General features: G+C 36.5%; 1 protein-coding gene across 16 annotated transcripts in view; it reads right to left on the bottom strand.

The window, feature by feature from the left end:
* Window positions 1–21,536, bottom strand: part of MAGI2 (membrane associated guanylate kinase, WW and PDZ domain containing 2) — a 718,675-nt gene that overhangs the window by 386,920 nt on the left and 310,219 nt on the right. Inside the window, exon 1 of one of the 16 annotated variants that reach the window (XM_032689606.1) lies at window positions 5,306–5,550. The exons of the other annotated variants lie outside the window; for them this stretch is intronic. The gene's annotated coding sequence lies outside the window, so the exon portion shown is untranslated. Of the gene's footprint in view, window positions 1–5,305; window positions 5,551–21,536 lie in introns of those variants that run through there. 16 annotated transcript variants of the gene reach the window in all.

Raw genomic sequence — 21,536 nt, 5'->3', positions numbered from 1 at the left:
GAGCAGAAACACATGGAGAGCACGAGCAGCACAGGAGTGCCAAGGTTCTGTGCTCCCATCAGAGCAGGTTTCTCAGCAGATGACTAAGTCTGGAATTAGGCAATCCATATCCAATTAGTGTGCTTGAATCAATCTAGAACCTAAGAGTTCCTAAACCTTTACCAACTTCCAGCAATCTTTACTTGCTGTTATCTGGGACAGACTTTTATAACTTAAGTCATCTCTGTCAAAGCACTCTAGTGGCAATAATTCTTCACACTGTACATCACTGCAATTTATTTATTTGACTGGAAAGGAAAGGATAACTGAGAAAGAGAGCTTTTATTGTGATGTGCTCTCTATTGCAATGCTTCCCACATCCATGCCTATTTGTATTCCATCACCTCTGGGTTATGAGCATTTCTGTCAATGGGGATTGTCATGGCTGTAAAGACTTAACTCCTAATACCTTCAGATTAAAGAATTTTTCCCAGGCACTTTTTATTTTGGTTCACATTTCCATAAGGGGGGTTTAGAGGTTCCGTGATCACCCACTGTCAATCCTATTTGCTTGTTTTCTTTGCCACTAAGGTGATAAAATGTCTTTAATCTGAGCCCCTCTGCAAGATCAGCTTTTCCCTACTAAATGTTCTCTTGTCTCATCTCTAGATTGAAACTTGGCACCAATTTCAAGAGAGGCAGAACTGAGCCCTAAACCTCACTCTCCTTTAGTACCACTCATATGAATGTATTCAGGATATAGATTCAGATTATAAATGTGTCCCGAGAAAGACACCAGCTCTCATTGCTTCCTTCAGCAGTTTGAACCATGGGAATATGGGTTAAGTTCTTTACAGTAGGTCTGGCTGATGTTGGAATAAAAAATAATTTCCTTTTTGTCATAGAGAGACTGATGAGATTGAGAGTATCGTGTTCTTGTAAGGCATTTGGATATGCACCTCTGTACAACCTACTTCCCCAGCATTAAATTTTTACTTCACCTGGATCAAAGAAAGGTCTGGTGGCAGAAATTGTTCCTCACTGTCCCAGAACATGGAGCTGAGTTAGGAGGGAAAAGTCATAGATGGTTGGTAAGGTCAAATCAAAGAAGGTTTACACAAGTAAAGAAGTTTGTGGAGAGTCAGGAAAAAAGTATGAGAGGAAAAATACAAAGAAATTAGAAGGGTGACAGGAATAAGACCATAATGTCAGGTTCGAGTATCTTGCATGTTTCCAGATGAGAGTGTTTTTCTTTCTTTAGTTGACAAAGTCAACCTAATCTTCCATGTTCAGAGAAAGAACAAATCCAGCCAGTGTTTAGTTTACAGTTTTCAGCTAACCCTACCACTGATGTTTAATTTTCTACAAAACAGTGGGCAGTCACTAACACATGGGTATACTCTGTATGCAAACACCAAAGGTCACCAAAAAAATCATATTCCTCTTTATGCCACAGCATAACATAGCCAGAAAACAGTTGCAAGTGTGACAAGAGAGAGATCTGGCTGAAATTTTTATCTGGTGCTAGAAACAGAGACACATGGGTCTGGGATGTGCTATAAACATGCGGAAGCAATGACAGAGGAATAGCTGGGATGTTCTTATTAAAAAAAAAAGAAGTAAATTATGCTGACCATACTCTTTTCTTGGCCCTATGGGCTACAGTCAGCCCGTTACAGTGATATCATTCACAACAAACTTGATTTAAACTGGTTGTATTAGGGCAACCGGGAATACTATATGGCCTTTAATGTTCTTAAGCTTATTTTGCAGAGAGAGCATGATGTTTGCTGTATAGGCATTTGCTGCTGAAATGGGAAATAGGTGGGCTGTTTGCTGAGTCTGTCAGCTGGAACACTGACAATCACTACTTGGACTGCTTCAACATAAATATAATTTTCTCAGACTTCGGCACTCTGGATTTGAGTCTTTTTTCATGTTAGTATATACTAATCTATCTAATTCTTGTTATTATTTATTTTCATCACAGCCAGAAGACGATGCTGACCTTTTATGTTTATCCACAGGATGTATTTACACAGCTTGCAGAAAGTCGTGGTGAGAAATTTTCAAAGTGCCACCATTTTATTTCTATATTTGTTTCCCCCTCCCCCTTTACAGAGGTCCAATGTGTCAGTGCTGCACTACGAGAAAATGTGTATTTCCAAGCAAAGTCCCTGGGTAATTTTTATTTTGTAATGAGAATAAAAGTCAAAAGTCTTGCTTCATTTCTTAAATCAGACTATCAATGTTAAAACCCACTTCAAATGATGTTGTAGTTAATAATCAAATTGACTGACAATGCTACTAGTTGGATGTATGCATTTCATTTGGGTTAAGTTTGCTCATTTAATTTCTTCTGGAAACTTTTCTGTCCGTGGTGATCTTTAATCCAGTTTTTCTTATTGTGTCCAGTTAAGTTCCGAAATCTAATTTGTTCCTGTTCAATATCAGACTCCAATTTTTTTTCTGATTATGTACATACACATCTCTAAAATCAGCCTGGTTTGGTTTAGCTTCTAAAACTGTAGCTGTATTCCCGTGCTTTATAACTATGGTCAGTGTGGATAAGGCATCTGGAATCTTTCTGTTACTCAAAGCATTTTAACTCTATTTGAACATCTCTTGTTGACATTTCTGCTTGTCTGATGGTTTGCAAGATGATTGTTTTCTTTTTCACAATCCCATTGTGCAATTGTGTCACTTTCCACAAAGCAAAATGTTTACAACTGTCAAATTATCTACCTGTACAAAAGGAGCAATGGGATCTACATGTGGCATTAAGGTTCCTTTTTCACTCTTCTCCCGCAGTAGTGGAATTTTATACCATAACTCCAAGCATTTAGGTCTATGAAAATTAATCTAAAAGACTGTTACAAGTCTGGCAAGTAACATTTGTGGAGTTTATAAGTACTGCACACAACATGCTTTTTAAGGAGCAACTAAAATTTAATGTCTCCTGCAATGGGTAAATGGCAAAATATTTATACCATTTGTTTTCTGAAGGAAGCTTCTAAAGCTTACTCTTTTCTTGCTGAAAATTGTATTTGTAATACAGAGAAACTATAACCTTAAATTGGAGAAAAAGTAGAGGAGTCCAGTAAATACAGAAATTGCTCAAAAGTCTCCATAGGCACTATTAAGCAGTCACAAAAAACACCAGCCACATTTTCTGGAGAGGATCCATACTACTCACAACTTCTCACAGCTATCCTTCTGCCTGCTACTTGCCCTACTGTTGTGCTATGTAGCCCCTTTATCTCAGGGAACATTTAAAGAAGCGGTGTCGACCGGAGCGAACTTCCCTGTTGTCTCATGAATTCCCTGGCACAGATCACTCTGGAGAAACAGGGTTCCCTTCCTCACTCCCCTGCACTCACTCCACACATGCATGGACAGAGGCTTCTCCCACACTTGGGCTGCAACTCCTGCTCAGAAGCACTGAAGAAGAGCTGTGGTGTCAGACTGAATGGCCATTCCATATGAGGCTCTTCCCAATGAACACATTTGTACTACAATTAAAGGAGTGTCCCCCTCCCTCCTCCTCCTCCTCCTCCTCCCTTGCTCTTGTAGTATCTGATTGTGAACTTCTCCCTTGGATAAACAAATGCTTGTACCAATACCTCCGCTTCTGGCCCTTAAGGACTTTATATTCCCGTGCCTTTTTTTAGGCTTTTCAGTTTTACCTGTCAGTTGCATTCACCACTGGCTGGCATTTCTTTATCACCTGTATTGTGGGTGGCACATTATCTAAGACACATGTTTTTCAACCCACTTACCTAATTCCAGCAGTACTGGCAGAAGCTGCTTTATTAGCAGTATTTATACAACACATTTGCAACATGCATTTTTTTTATTTTCTGTTTTGTGGGGTTTTTTGTTAGCAGTAGTACTGGCATGAGGTGTTGATTTCAGGTTAAACAACTGTCCACTACATCCCCTCAGCTAGTCAAACAGTCAAAGAAAGGAAAGCAAAACAAGCCAGTCAGACATTATCAGAGAGAATAGTAATTATAACAAACAATACAGGGGGAAAATGCATGGCCATTCAGAAACTGTCTTTTGGGGACTGAAGAAGAGATCTGGAGCCATTTTTCACTAGGTTCATGAGAAAATGTCAGCACACAGATGCCACTGTACTGTCAGATTGCATCTTAATTTGGCCAAAGGGGACCCAGGCAGTCACCCCTCACAGACATTTTTAAAGGCCCATTACAAATCTGATTTATTGGTTGCTAAGAATCTCCCTGCTATGGTCTGCAGATTTTGCATGACATGGAGCTGAAATCCAGTTACAGATAAATGTCTGCTTCTCTATATGATCTAAATCCATCTGAATTCAGTATTTCCTGGGCATCGGTCAAGCTTCCCCCTGTTTGCCCACCCCCTTTTCTCCTAATACCTTAAGGCAGTTTACTTCAGAGTGAAGCAGAGCATTAACCTGTACAAAATGCTAATTTATATATAACTCTCTTGCTGCCACTAAAAAAAAAGAAAAAAGCAAATGCCTTTTGTTCTAAAAAGGCAGAGAAAAAAATTCAGGAACAAAAGAAATGCATCTGCCCAGTAGGAGAAATGAGAAATTGCTGGGATATGTTTTAGATGTTTAGGCATGCTGGTGTTAACAACAACCATTCAAATAAAAATGTTAATTCACTTCTATTTTCAATATTTTTAAAAAAATCTCCTGACTTCTTCCTCAAAAAACCAAAAAAAACCCCAAAAAAACCCCAAAACCCAAAACAAATTCCTTGCCCTTTGTGAAAAGCCAAAGATCACAGGAGAGAAATGCATTTGGAATTGCTGAAGAAACACCATTCAAACTTGCTCTACTCAAACTGCCCATTGTTACGATTCAGACAATGTACAACAACAACCACAGCTCAACTTCTAACCATGCCTGCATCACAGGGAATTCAAAGTCAACAGCTCTTCCTATTTCCACAAATCTAACCTCCAAAGCCTTCATTTGCAGCTTCACTGGCAAAATTCTACCAGCATCGGAACAGTCATCTGACAATTTGTGACAGAAGCATGCAGCTCGTCCTAAAGCCTTGTGCTTCGTGCAGGAACTATTCTAAACAAAGACAACATCAAAAGCAGCACAAGATTCGCTCAAATCAAGTCCAACTCAGCCCAAGTTTGGGTTCAACATCTGTCTGAACACAGTAGTGCCTCTCATTTTGATTTTGTTTTGTGAAATTAAACCCCACCTAATCTCTTTAAGTGACCTCAACTCAGGTCCCGGCTATACCGCTTTACAAATCCAAAGAGAAAGAGAAAAGGGAAAAAAAAGACAAGAAAGAGAGACAGCGCCTTATCCCACCTTTCCATGGCTCTCAGCCCGTCTGTCTTCGCATGATCCGCAAACCACCTGTACCGGATCCAGCCCATCCCGGGGGTAGAAAATATCTTCCCGGTTAGATGTAGTCTCAGCTGTGCTTTGATTTTTCGGCACGGATGTCTAGAATCTTCTGCTTAAGCCAGACACAGCAACACAAAACTGCAGCTGAGCTCTTTTGTTTTCCCTCTCTCCGGGGCTGAGGCAGCGGCGCTCCCGGCGCTCCCGCTCCCTCCGCCCCCGGCAGCGCCGGGCGCTCGGCTCCGCCGCCGGCCCCCGGCCCCGGCCACCACCTACCCCTGCCCGACCCAGCGCCGCCGAGATTCCTCCGAAAGGGGCAGCTTCAGGGGGCGGTCAGGTGATCTTCCGGTTAAAATCAGAGAGGATGCTCGGGGATTGAGCGCAGGGATCCGTGGTGGGTTTCAAACTAGCCATTTACATTACAAAGCAGAGAGGGAAGCAGAGCTCGGAGGAAATCATTAGGCATTCTTCTGCTTTTCCAGCTCTCCGCTAAGCAATCCACACAAGCAGGCACAGTGCGAAGATACGTAATTAAACTTTTCAGTGGTAATAATCACACATAGTTTGGATACCACGACCCTCCTAAATATTTAACAGTAGGGGCTTATTCCTACATAAACATTTTTTTATTATTATTTTTTTCTTAGATGCTGGTTCTGTACCCCTTTATAGATTCTTTCCAATTGTGAATTTTTGCAATAAAATCTTTAAATATTTATGCTGAAGCCATATTTAATACGTCATCAGCAAATGGACCGTACTCAACTGAAAACAATTACTAGTCCTTTATTCATATTATTATATTGCAATTCAAAATATCTTTGACATAAGGGCCACTACATGTAAACCTGACTTTCTGAATTGTAGCTTATCCAATGGTCCTGTTCCCATGGATTACCCTGATTAAAGCTACCATACTGTGCAGGGCTTTGGAATTTAGGCTCTAAAAGACTGAAAGAATTCAGATTCTCTGAGAGTCCTTGTTATTGCCAAGTAATCAGAAATACCCAAATATTGTTCTAGAAGTCAGAATTACTTGCAAACAATATGCTGCAAGCCAATCTTATGAGAAACAAAGACTCTTGATAAAATACTGCATTTTTAACCCCAGTTGCCATTAAAAAAATTCTATGAGGTTTAATGAGACCAGAATTTCATCCACCATATCTCCTTTGCATTGATTATGAAATGGTAACAAAGAGGAAACATCTGCAAAACTAAGTTAAGAGTAAAGTACGTATCCACATTTAATCAGTCTTTCTGAGAAACTTTAAATGTATAGATGTGATGTATCACCTATTCCAGAAGAAATCTAAGTCCATTTTCCTATGACCATATTCTTAAAGACTCAGGTGACGGAAACCCTACTCATCCATCCATTATCCAGCACAGGCACTTCTAATGCTTCCCAGTGTTGCCAAGAATATAAGAAATAACCATTTACCCATCTCATATTAACTACAGATCTGACCACAGACACTTCAGTCCTTCTGGCACTACACATAGAATGCAAATTTCCACCTTTTAGTTTCCATACTATCATTCTTATGATATAAAGTAATTCTTTAGATAAGCACACAAACAAGCGACCTGGATTTTTTTAGGATACTGAGGGAAAAGAGTTATATGAGAAATTATGGATTATCTGCACCATACTACTAGTTGGTCTCTACTAGACTGATACTAACAACTCTACCTTGCTCTGACTTTCAGAGACTTAAGGTTTTTAACCCTGACACATCCTCTTTAGTAAAACTCTAGTAGGAGTGCCTCACATCTTTCCAATCATAGCCCAGATTTCTGCCATAGTCGATGAGTTTTTGGCAGGAGCCAGTACTGAGTCCCAGGGCTTAGTGAAAATCCCATAACTATAATATATGACATTCTTTCAAACCAGTCTTCATAGTAAAAAAAAAAAAAAAAGGAATTTTGCCTTGCTACATTTAATTTTATTATATGTTGAAAAGAAATTGAGAAGTAGGACTCCTGTCATGTAAGCACATTCTTGTAGAAAGATATCTAATGACTATTGCACACTTAAGACTTGAATGTGTTTATGATGATCCCAACAATGAAGGCCATAGGAACCAACAAAAGACAGAAGAACCAAACAACTCCATCTCAATCATCTAAGTTTCTGGTTGCAAGTGCAATTCTGCAATTCTGGGGGACTCTGTATATCCATATGCAGTTACTCTATTAATAGTTTTTTACTCTCACTCTCCTGAAGCAACAATAGTGAAAGAAGGGTAATGACATATATTGGCTAGAATGGGTCAAAGAGGAGAGAGTCAGCTGAGAAAGTCATCTGAAGAGCCTAGGAGGGACAGCCAAGCTACATGTCTTCAGAACTCAGAACACAGAATGACATACATACTAGTGTTTTCTAACTCGGATATTGGCAACTTTTTTTTTATTGCTATAAAGTCAACATAAAATTTGGTTTTAGTAAAGAAATAGGCCTAAACTGTCATTGCTGAAAAGGCAAATAGACACAAATTACCCTGCCTGATACTCATAGTAGTTACAATACTGTGTAAATCATGGGGCAGCTCAACAAAATTTCCAACCTAAAATCAACTACTAGAATGCAGTTGTGTCATTCTGCACAGGACTTCCATTGAATGTGGTGAATTTCTTGATGAGAAAGAGGATCACATCTCATGCATACTTATTACAGTCATCAAAAATGTCCACTTTGCAAAACAGAGTACACTACAGAGTTTCAACAATGAAATGCTGTGGTCATCCATCTAGTGCCAAGTATGGTTTATGACTCTCAAAAGAAAGTAATTTAGTTTCTAAGAAACAGAGCAATTATTTTAGACTTCCAAAAAAAGCCTTTTATAATGTCTGGGTGGCCATACACATTGTCAGGGACAAGACATTCAGAATTTACATGTTTATGCAGTAGTAAGTACAGGCCTATTCCACTAGAAGAAACTGGAGGATTATTTCTATCTAAAGGCTATGTGTATACATGCACATAGATACATAAATATATATACAGATGTATACATAATTAATTAAACCCGTCCATGTAATAAATATGCATGAAAACCTGTCTCAAACATGCAGCTAACAATTATATTTTGGAAACTGTGTGCACTAATACTTAGCAAAATAAAAATCTGTACAAACTGATACTTGACTCAAGAAGTAAATACAGTATTTTTTAATCATTAAGTTTATAGCCTGTAATCTTTTGAGAGGAATTTGAAAGTTTCCCAGAAGAATCACTGGTTTTAAATGATACTCTTTTAAAAATTAGAGCTTTAATTTAAACAACAACACAGACATAATCAAATTATTGAGGCGTGACAAAAATAAATTAATGGTCTACTTTGTGATAGAAATAGCCTCAATATTTGCAATGTTAATCTCAAAACAGTAAAAACATGCATATATCAACATAAAATAACAATAAAAATCCCTATTTTATTTATAATATATATCAGCCTTAAGGCTGGATTTGTTCCTAAAAGAAACCATAGAATTAGGTTACATTTTTTTACAGTTTATTTATACACAAGTCAAAAAGGTATATGCTTAAAAATGCAACTATGTTCAATCAGTAAGAAAACGGATATGTCATGTATTTATGAAGTCTTTTTGAATTTGTGCAGCAAACAGGCACGAATTTTTTCTTTTTCCATTACTCCTCAGATGTAGAATTTGCAAGTCCATGTTTGAAAATTAGTGCTAAAGAAGGAAAACCACTATTGACTTCAGATCCTTTACATCAATATTACTGATGAGTGAGGATATCCTAATGCCTACAAGTAACCACAGTAAAAGTAGCATTGACGCTATTTTAAGTATTCTGAACCCTCAGAAATACTGTAAGTTAGAATCAGTAAGTTTACCAGTTTTGAGGTGGATTTGGTTGGGGCTTTGGCTGCACCTACTGTCCTTTTTTGAAGAAACTCTTCCTCATGTTCAGGTGGAAAATTCCTGTGCATCAGTTTCTGCCCATTGCCTCTTCTCCTATTGTATGGCACCAAGTAGAGCAGAGCAGAGCCTGGCTCTATCCTCTTGACACCCTCCGTTCAGATGTTTATACACATTGATAAGGTCACCTCTCAGTTGTCTCTTCTCAAGACTGAACAGGCCCAGCTCCCTCAGCCTTTTCTTATAAGAGAGGTGCTCCAGTCTCTTAATCATCTTCGTAGCCCTTCACTGGACCTGCTCCAGGAGATCCATTCAGACACAGTATTCCACATGCAGCCTCACTAACACTGAGTAGTGGAAAAATTGTTCCCTTGTACAAATTTTGTAGAGGGTTTAACTAAATTCCACACTATTTAATTTGTAGAAAGTTTGGGGGATGAAATGTGCAACTGTCAGCCAAATTTTTACAAAAATTCTTTGCAAACCAATTCTGGGACTTGTATTTCAGAGAATACTGAATATCTTCATCTAACTGCTAAGCTCAGTAGTCTTAATAACTTTGGCAGAAAGAGGTGGGTAGCGATGGGGGGGACAAACCCATAAAAATGCCTGATTATTTTTTGGAGGATATCAATTTAACTTTCTTGGGATAGTTTAACTGTTTCTCCTTGAGACTGTAATATTGCCTGTTCAGGCTCATGAGGAGAAGAAGAAGATAATTATAGTCCTCTTCAGTCAGTGTGTTCATTAAGTGTGTTATTTCGAATAAGTAAGTTTTTAATTGGTTTCCAGTGCCTGTTAGTGGGATGGTCTATGGTAGCATGGCAGCGAGGATCTGCGCCCCTACTGCTTTCCCCTGTTGGAATTCGATGCAGTATAATTGAATTACAATAGGGGAAGCCACAAGATGTCAATTACTGGTTTATTCACACTGTAGAATTCTTCTTCCAATGGCACTTGATTGACTCTCTCAGCACACTTCTCTTATTACAGGACCTCTACCCCTTCTTCCCAGAGAATTGTATAAAGACGTCACATTTATTAAACAGCAGCCTAATCACACAACTCTTGTGGTACTGACTACAAAAATTAAAGCTCTACTTGGTCTGAGTTTACAGAATGTGACCTACTTTATTTGAAGCTAGAGTTGGAAATGTCTTTCTGCATCTATGACTGCCCAACTGTTGATAGTTTCCCTCTCTGGAACTGGGAGGACATCATGTTTTGAATTATGCAAAACTGTCCTCTGTCCAATAGGAAAAAATATAATTTTGCTTGTTCTTTTGAGGAAATAGATAGAATAGTTTGGAAAGAATCTCCCTAGATTTCAGCTGTTTATGGAAAAGAATTAAATAAAAACATGTCATTATCTTCCTGACTGCTTCCTAGTCCTCTTTTATCCAGTTTAAGATCTGAAACTGTAAAGACAGCAAATGTCTAAAATCACTCAGTGTGTTGCAAAAAAGATTACTTAAATCCATTAAAACTGGTCAAAGATTTTGCCAATTCTCCTTTTACATAAATGATAGTTTGATTAAATACAATTTTAAATGAAAGTAATATTTTTTGCAAGTTTGTTCCTTCTTCTGTTAAATAGTTAAGCATAACAAGTTTTGATTTGTAAAACTTTTTCAGGGACAAAAATTATTTCCTGAGCTGTAAATGACAATTAAGGTGTAAATTTGAAAAATCACTGTGGTTAATTAATAATGACATGATTTTGTTTCTACTCCAGTATTATTTCTCTGTGATTTAAGAAGAACTAAATTACATTTTAGGAAACATTCTTTAATCCTTTGTGCAATGCTCATCCTACTACTAGAAGGAATGAAAGATAAAGAATAAGAAAGTTAAAATTTGCAGGAGGGATCAATGTAATATTGCAAAATAACAATGCTCTTGACTGAGCCTTCTCACACTAATATTATTGCATTGTGCTTCCAAGTTATTACTTGCTAGAGATTACTTGCTCAACTGCATGTTTGCTCAGTGCTCACTAGTCCCTATGTATGATACAACCTTTTTTTCAAACAGTTATCAAAATTTCAATTGCAAATTTTGGATTAATATAATACTAATAACAAAATAAGAAAATCAATTTGTTAGGCATTAATTCTATTATTACATTCCCATTAACTGTAATTATGAAAATTCTATTTATTTATTTACTTAATGTCACAATAAAGTAAAGGAACTCACAAAAGAATGCAAAATAAGTTTTGGTATTCTATTTGTATATACTTTATTAACACACTTTGTTTAAAATAAGCCATGTTTATATGGGGATGCTATAATACCTTGGCAAAAGAAAATGGAAGTCCTATACTTTTTGCAAAAATAGTCCAAGTCCACTGTTAGTACTTAGAGAATGGTGTCACATTCACTATTGTATCTCCTAATGATTACTTACAAAAGGCTGTAACTTTCCACTGAAGCCAACAGACATTTTATGGAGAAGTGGCTGATTTCTCCTCCCCGCCTCCTCATCTTATATGGGACATGGAGTTAAGCATTTTTCATACTATTGCTTTTCCACTCTAAAACTCCCAATGTGGGGAACTCACTGGGACTAGGAGTTTAAACTGAAATTCTATATTTTTTATTTGTTTGACTGAGTAGTTCCTACTAACAACAGGAAATAATTAAATTAACCAAAATACATATAAAAGAATTGTATCTATTTGTAAGTATGAGGTATGATAGATACATGACTGATCAAATACTATTTCAATTATTTTATTTCATTTTTCTTGTATTTTCAGCATTTTACATATGCGTGGTAATATTTTCTGGTTAATAAACATGTGCTCTATTATTATTGTTAATAGTATCTATCTCTGTATTCATATGCTGTTTTAAAAGATGTGTCTTTGCATGTTATGTCCATTTTAAAAGTCTAACGAATCGAATCACTTATTTCCTATATGCACACCTAAAACTGAGAGTTCCGTATTTAAATCAATTATTGATCAGTTATGTAAGAGACTATCAGACTTTGCTGATACCATTTTGATTTTTTCTTTCTAGAACAGTTTGCCTAAAAAAAGCACCTCATATTCATAGTGTACATAATATTCCATCTAGTCATTAACAGTCAAACACACAATGGCACATCTGACATAGGCAGCTGAGTTGGGAATTGAAACCATAATAATTAACAATAGATTTCCTGATCTCACTATAACAAGTAAATGAAACACTCTGTGGTGTGCTTGCCCACTGGAAGAGGGAATTAACTCAGTCTGAAAAGCAGAATAGAAGCATATCTCTGATTAGATCTAATGCACAAGGAATGCAACAATGGGAAGTTTGTGTCAGCAGAACACATCAAACTCTTTTCTAAATATTGTGCATGAGCATGCAAAAACATGCACATACACATTCCCTATAAGAACCACAGTGAAATAGCACAGGGTACACGAAACGCAATCCCTACTTCAATAAGTAAATAAATAAATAAGTAGATAAATAAATTAATTGATAAATAAAATTACTGCATATTCTTACTTCTTATAAACCATCTAATCTAATATTTCAAATTTTTAGTAGTTTTGGTCTCATTCACTTCATATTTCCTGTTTAAATCACTCCTCTGTTCCTCTCCTGCCCAACCTGGCGGTCCTTCAGCGTTCAGGACCCTGGAGAGCAGCTGCGTCCAGAGCCCCGCTGCCAGCGGCCCTCGGACCACAGAAACACAAATTGCTCCGTTACGTACATTATCATCGTCTCTTCTAATTATATGTCTCTTAAGACTTTCCATCTTTCCTCTTCTCTTCCTTGAATTGTTTTTTTCTTTTATAGTGACATTTACTGTTGCAGGAACCTTTTGTCTGAAACAAAATGCTCTCCCTTTCATTCTTCAAGCTGCATTTTTTGTGTTTGTTTTCTTAAGTTACCTTATATTTAATGTTGACAATATCATCATGGGACAGTCAATATAATTATTGTATCAAGCATTACAGTTTTGTTGTTTTAATATATATGTGGTCAGATATACTGCATTCTTTTACACTGTGTAATGTTAGAAAGCTTTATAGAAATCCTCAAATTATTGTTTGTAGTTATATAAACTAGTTCACTACAGCCATAGCAATGACGCTGTAGTTACTAATCTTCTTTCATGTATTAAACACATTTTAATATTTCATATTCTCTTCAGAGCTTGAAAGACCAGTTATAACCAAAAATCCTGATTCGGCAAAAACTTAAAAGGCTGAATAATCCCAGTCAGTTCACTGGACCTACTCACCTGTAGAAAGCCACATGATTTGTCCTTGCAGGTCTGTTCCTAAATGATCTCATTAAGGCTTAGAGTTTAATTAACTCTCAGACAGATATAAATCAAGAGTGAATCCCAAAAGTCAGTACAGACTCACCAGTGTAACTGAGTGAAATTTTTTAATCTTGGTTTCTTAAGGAAAATCAGGTTTCTGTAATGGCATTATGAGAGGGAAACAAGAAGAGAGGAAAGGAAGATCTGGGTACGACATATACACATACATGCATTTGCAGTGTGCCCTTCAGTCTCCACTACTAAGCTTGAGCATAATGGCCAATTTCAAACTATTTTTATAATGCAATTTTCATCTTAAAGTTATCAAGTTTTTGTGAAGATACAAAGGGGTAGGGAAAATCGGGATGGTCTGAATAAAGACCTCATTCTGGAGATCAATCAAAAGGTTCATAAGAGAGCAGTTTTGTGGAGTTGGCAGCGTGCAAGCATTTTTTTCTTTTTAAAAGCTGGGCGAATTCTGAAAATATATTTCACATCTTTCTTTTAATCTGTGGCTTTTGTAGGTTTACTCTGCTACATGGAATTCATCCTCAGCGATGGCCTCCCCGTCAGAATAAGAAGTAGCCTCTCTTTCTTCACAGCAAACAAAACACTCATGTAATGTGCTTTGGAAGATTCAGACACAAAAAAAGAGAAAAAAGTATCCTCAAGTGAAACAATCAAACTGTTGAAATGCTGTGAAAAACTGCTTATATTGGCTTCAAGCTACCTTCTACCAAAAATCCACTTTCAGTCAAAGCACTTAGCAATACACAGTAGGAAAATCAGGCAATATAAAGCTGGAGGTCTGAAGGGTAAAATCCACATATTTTTAAGAAAAGGGACATGTATCCTTTAGACAAGAATGATTAAGTCAAAGTTGCATACAAATGCAGTCACATTCAAACACCATGAACAAATTATAGGCGTCCTCTGGATCACTTGGAACTCAGTTTGGGCTAACATGGAGGTCATTACACAGCCTGGCAACTGGGGATGAAGAACAGTCTGTCTGGCACCAATCAGTTCCCAAGGACAAACTTCATAGGTCTGAGTTGAATTTTAGTCTCTACAAAGCATATTGGGTTGAAGAAGCTCTTTCTTGCAAAGATCTCACAGCGGTACAAAATCACAGGTCCTACTTCCACGTGCAGTGAAAGAGGAAGGTGATGATCCTCATTACAAGGCCAGGAGCTCTTTTTATTACTGAGATACTATGCCTTCAAATTCCAGAGTAGACAAAATAATGCACTCACTCTGTAGACACTGAGAGTGAATGTCAAATGGAAACTGAATTATGGTACAGTATACTGCTAATAATAGCTAATTTCTAATGGGTCTTATTATTTGCTAGCATAAATAAAAAACATTTTTTCTAGAAGCATTCCTGATCATTTGACTATGATGGACATCACAACATATCCAAAAGGCAAGAGAAATGTTACTTTCTATAAGGATTCTAGAATTAAGCAGCCCCACATTTGGCAAAAGAAAATTGACAAGTAAAGATTTTAAAGGAAATCTGTGAATTCAGATGTGATCATTGTTAGCTGCAATACAAGATAAAGAGATCTTCTGGAAATAACTCCCACTACCCTTTTAAAAAAATAGTAATATGTTCTTCTACTAATCTGAGCTAAAAATTATGGCAATGGGTAGTGAATGTCAATAAGAAGACCTACTGTAGAACTACAGAGAATTAAGGTTTCCTAGGTCTTATATCCTATGCAATAGAAACATTAGAAACAGAAAAAATACAGATGAACAATTGCAGTTGCTATATGTAGAAGTCAGAAATAATACCAGAAGCTCAATCTTCAATAATACTTTAGCTGGAAATTTTATGATTTACAATTCTTAGTTGGCATCTCAAGCACACAGTCTCTTCAGAAGGCAAGTAGGTGCAACTATTGATTTTCCAGAGTGTCAGGCATGTATCCAGTTGTCAGACTCAACACCGAGAGCCTAATCTTACTTTTTCTTCTACTGTGTTTTTCCTTATTCTGTGGAACACCTTCACACATGAAGAGAAACCCATTTTTGACATACATGTCAAGATTTCTGATATCACAGTTTACCTCACTGTTCTCCACTGACAAAAAAATTCTTATGAACAGAGGTTACATATACCAAAATTCCATGCATATTCATTCAACTCTTCCAATGTTTTATAGGGAATTTGACAAAATAAGTACTAACTTTGAGTATTGTTGTTAGAAACTTGTTACAGTGTAGGAAGCACAAAATACAAACAGAATATTGTATTGCAAATATCTCTGGCTTGCTATTCACTTAAAATATGATACAGATGGACTTTTCATTTTAACAAAAGAGTATAAAACGAGTAACTTATCCATGGCTACTCCTAAATGAGACTGAAACCTTGCCTTATAGATTTTTACTGCTGGTCTCATATTCCCTACAGGATTCATATGGGGACTTGTGGATTTCTCCCTTGCAGATAAGTTTCATCTGATTCCAGTGATAGTACTGGCAGCAATTTTCATATATAGAATATTAATGTTATTTTTAATGGTGAATAAAGAAGAACAGTTATTCATCAGTACTGGAATGTACTGTGGATATTACATTGAGCTTTTGGCATTCTTTTTATGCTATTCAATTTTTCACGTCATAGCGAAATATTCTATTTTACAAGTAGTCCTAGATAAGGAAGAGTTGCTTAATCAATAAAATGATCTTATTGCCAGTAGCATACTGAATACTATTGGTATTTCATCACAACAACAAAAACAGATGACTGAAATGTGGAGAACTCATTTCTTTCAGACCAGGCTACAGTCAGCTAAAGCATATTCTAAATTGAAAAATAGATAATGAATGGCTGGATTGCTTCTGTCCTCTCTTTCAGAAGGTTGAGCAGAATATATAAGGAGAAAATTTCTTCCTATTTAGAGCATCGTTAAAACTGCCATTTATGCAGCTTATTTTATGAGTTATGTATTCCAGAGGGAAGGAAGAGAATCATCAGAGATGAGTGATGAGCTGGACCATCGCTTCAAGGAGTAGTGACAGAAAGTAGCACAATGCCTCCTCTTTGAAACTATGGATCTTTGAAAATATGCAACTGTCTCATGATTCTGTGGTTATGATTTTCAAAGAATATCTGTTTCCCACTGAAGTGCAATGGAAAATCCATGAAACGAATCATAAGAAAAAAGCTCAACTATCTACTAAGAGTATAAAATCATGTTATATAATTCTTGCTCACATTCTAGATGAGTTCTTCTCACTTCCTGTCTTTGGAAACCTACTTTTACTGAAATCTGATCACCATGCATAATTCTATTATAAAATGTATTTATATTAATAATTTAATGATAGCTGAGCAACACAAGGTCATTTGTGTTTTGTGGGATAGAGGTTATTTTACTAGATTTAAAAATCAAGGAATAAAAGAATCATGACATGACTCAGTAAAAAGACCTTTTTACTTTAGGGTCTAAATATTCTAATCAATAACACTGTAGAATTGGTCTTCCCCGAGGAAACAAACAAATAAATATATTTAATTGGCATAATAATTCCTTAAACTCTGTTACAATTTCCAGACAGAGTTCCTTTGGCATAATTGCTCTTTCTTGTTTTCCTTTCCTGACCTAAAAGTCCAGCTTTCTCTCTGGAGAATTACCAATAGATTAACAATTTTGAAAGCCAGCCAAGCTAACAGTGGTGGTGGTGACAACAGATTTTGGCACTTCCTTAGAACACTGAACTGTGCAGTTAGTTGAACTGATTTGAGAGGTGATAAGATAATCTAACGATCTGCACTCTAGTAGTTTCTCATATCGATACCCCCTCTGGAAAGCTAAGAGAAATAAAAACTTATTCCTGTCAGGCTACAGGAAATAGTCTCAGGAAATAGTTAAAAGTCTGTGTAAACAAAAAAACCCCATAAAACTATTGAGATGACTATATCTTTAGATACCCACATCTCAAAGCAGAACACCTAAGCCTCAACAGCCCAGTAACTGAAGTACTTATTGCATAAAAAAAGAGGACACCCCTTACTCCCACCGAATGTACTCAGATGTTGGGATTGCAATTAATATTCCAAAATTAAACAAATATAAAATGAAATAGACATTTGGACCTTGGTTAAGAATTGTACAGCAGAACAGACAACAGAATCAACCGTGCCTGGAAGTAACAAAGCTGACATAATTACAAGAGAAAAAAATAAAGAATAAAAAACGTTCATGTACCATGAAACTTGTGCTTCAGCAAGTATGAGATCGATGGATTATATGGCTTTCGAAGGCTTTCATTTACAGTTAAATCCAAACTGAAACACCAGAGCATTAAAGTCAGAAAAATACGAAAGTCAGCATTTTTTTCAATGAACAAAGTATTAAAAGTACTCTCTAAGTGAGCACTTCTTTTGTTACATAAAACCCTGTTCACTGAACCGATTTCCTGTTAGTAGACTGAACCATGGATTAGGTACATTGGATTTGAAGAATGTCACTAATGAAACAAATCATCAGGAAAGGACAGAGAATTTTAAAGTGTGCTTAACACACTGCAGGGTCATAGTGATGAGGTTTTGTAGAGTAGGGTAGAAACTCAATGGAAAGAAATAAAGAAAAAATGTGAGTGTATAAAAAGGGATTTATCATGCGGCTTTGGAAAGCTGAACCCTTTGAAAGAGGCACTTGGAACTGAGGTAGCTGATGAAATATAAATGTCAACAACCATTATAGCTTAATGCAAGTGAAACATTTGCAATACAAAGTTATAAAGAAGTGTGGCTGTAGTTGAAGTCAGTCTGGGTTAATGGAGGCCGTATGTTCTTACAATTCAGATCAAACAATCGGTAGTCATAGCCCCTGGCTTCCTCCGCTAATGTTATCATTAAACTGTTGTAATTTTAGCAAGTCATGACTGGAATGCCTCAGTTTACCTGTTTATGAAACCAGAATGGCATTTAACTGTGCTGCAGGGCTTAATTATGCTCATAAGGTACTGTAGGAAACATTATATGGATGTGAATTTTTATGAGCATAACATCTGTATCAACAGTTCTTTGAATAATAAAAGACATGAAATCTTCAGGATTGCAGGTGTAAAGAAGGCTTCCCCCACCCCTATCATCGTATAGTAAATTACACATAATTAGAAAAAGCAAAACTAAGATCAAATGGGACACTTCTGTAATTGGTCCAAGAATCCAACACTCATCATCCTGCATGTAAAAAATCTGTAGCCTTGGGACATTTTTCTAATATTTTTCTGGACAATAGTCAAGTTTACACACCAAAATCTAAAAGTCCAGTGTTCATACTGCTACAAAGTACACTGCTTATCACTGTGTGCCACGGACACAAACCATGACTGGCTCCTTGTTTCTATGCCAAATGATAGCTTTAATTATGACATTTACATTACCATAAGGACAAAATAGTTCTGCAAATTATTTTGTTTTTTTACCATGAAATAATTTATATATTTCAAATCCTTCTCTGGAGACAACCATGCTGAAGAGGCAGGTGCATCTTCAGCACCTTTCTAAAATGTCCTTCTTGCCTTCTTCACATAGTGAGAAATTTGTATGTGGAGTGCCTTCGACTCATCCAACAGTCCAGTTCAATTTTAGCCTCTTTTTTTTTATGTTTTCTTTTAGTTTCTGTTACTTTGTGGGTGGGTTTTTTTTGGTTGGATTTTATTTTTGTTTTGTTGTTGTTGTAGGAGGATTCTGTGTTTAAGTAAGGTTTTCAGTCTTAAGACAATATTCCTGCATGGCAGAAATCAGGTATAATCTATATGCTCCTACATTAAGAAATCACATTCTCTGACAAAAAAACCCCAACTTTTTTAATGCGCATTTAAGACTCTCCCCAGTATCTCTTACAGAGTATCACTTCAGGAAAATTAAACCTTCTGAAAAGCATAAAATAAAGAATTACAGTACATGACAGCTCAGTCTAACTCACTCCAATTTTACCTCTGCAAAAGCCACTGGGAATATCTGTGACAGCCCATCTCCAAAAGCAGTGCATGACAGGGCAGAGCAGTAAAATATAGAGTGAGTTAAGAGGAGGGAAAAAGTGTTTCTATGAAGTAAGTGAAGTGATTCTTTTATATTATCTGCAAAAACAGAATGCAAAATATATATAGCAGACCACCTATTAGCAAGGGCAAAGCTAAGGTTAATTTTATATTTTCTCATTTCCCACTGGTGGTTAGCTGTGAATAAGGCTACAGAGGGAAATTCATAAATCTGTAGGTAACTCGTATATATTTCAATTAATTTGCTAGACTACTTTCCATAAACACCAATTTTGATTTTTGTGAAGTTTTGTGGGTGCTAAAATGTGAGAGCAAGCCCATTTTTATAAAAGACTTGAAGTGGATTTAGGTGGATACAGCTATTGCAAAATTTGAAAGCTGAGATGCTTTTGCAGTTAGGCAAAAGGAAGTATTTTTTTTTTTCACTCCTGGCTACATTACTACAGGAGAAGAATAATCATCATTCCCATTATTACCATAATTCCATCATTGGATGCTGGAGTTACTAATATACTAAGCGACATGGATTATTGGTTTCTCTTAAATCTAAATAGCATCAACCTCTGTGTGTTATACTACTTCTAAGTAAAAAAAGAAGGCAGATGTTTTACAGATCTCTGGTTTTGAAAGAATATGTTCAGGGCTAAGGTTCCTTGCAGGGGGTTCATAATGATCAGCATAAAGCCTGTCTGGTGCAGAAGTGTGCTGGGTTCTGGGTTCTTTGTGAAAGAACATGCCTAGTCCCTGAATAGGGAAGAGTTTCACTCAGGTCACATCCACTGACCTGGATGTTATGGAGCAGCATAATATATAAATGCCACTTGACTTTTCCCCCAGCTTGTGTTTATGATTGAAATGTACAGTTTCTTTTTAGATGATTTTACATGCCTGCTCCTGACCATTCTTAAACCATTGAATTCACCTTTTTAATTGCAGATAAAAAAATAATAAAAAAATCATCATCCATATTAAAGACAAAGGTTGGGTGAGAAAGTTCTGGACAAAATTAAAATTAATGGGCAAAATGTATAATATTTAAATAGCAGACAATTCCTATTTGTTATGAGAGTTATGAGAGCTATCTCAAAATACTTCATCCTATAAGTTTTTTTCCTAATGACAGAGAGTGCAGAAGTACTGTATTTATGAAAGGAGAGAAAAAAATACAGAAAAATGTACTGGGGGAACAGAGCACAAGATGTGTTCTCACTATTGTCACTTTCTGCCGTCATGAAAGGACATGGGACAGACTCAGGAGGAGACAGTTTTTCTAAGAAAACTGGTTTTGTCATAATAACAACTTGTAAGTGTTAGTCTTTCAGAAAGTCAGCTCTGAGTTCATTTTTTCCCCAACTTCTGATGGATTTGGGGGAAAGATTCTTTACAATAACATCATGCAAATTGAAACACAGTATCTGTGCTTTAAACTCCATACAACTTAAGATGGAAAACTGTAAATCATTGTGGGCCTCCTGAATTAAAGGCAAATTTAGGTAAGTCTATACTTACTCAAGAGATAGCATACTGTTGGAAGAAGTACCTAGTCCACAGGAATTTTAGAAGAAGAAATTAAAGTATTTGATTTTATCTAAATCACAGTATTTGGGTTACTATATTCAGCAAACTGTGAGTTGATTTGAAATGGAAATGTATGTCTTTAGAGTAAAAGGAATGTGCAGATGGTCTTGGATGACTGAGAAACAAAATGAGTACTAGCACAAAATGAGCACAAACTGTTCATTTTATGAGTTGTCATGGAGAGAATTATGAATGGAAAATATTCTTACACACTAACGAAGGCAGGAGAGCCCTGAAAGCTGCATTAATTATACTGTAACTGCATTACTCCAGTATGGACAATTTGTTGTACAGTATTTCTTATTTCAAGTGTTGAGAAACTACTGTGTAAAACCAGATGCAGATACGTCAGTTTTCTGAAGAGCAAGACAAAACATTTAGACTTGAAGGAAGAAACTATCTATATGGGAAAAAGTTTGCTTA

Source organism: Chiroxiphia lanceolata, chromosome 5 (genome assembly GCF_009829145.1).
Source record: "Chiroxiphia lanceolata isolate bChiLan1 chromosome 5, bChiLan1.pri, whole genome shotgun sequence".
NCBI lineage: Eukaryota > Metazoa > Chordata > Aves > Passeriformes > Pipridae > Chiroxiphia > Chiroxiphia lanceolata.
This window is presented reverse-complemented; position numbering and strand designations above follow the sequence as displayed.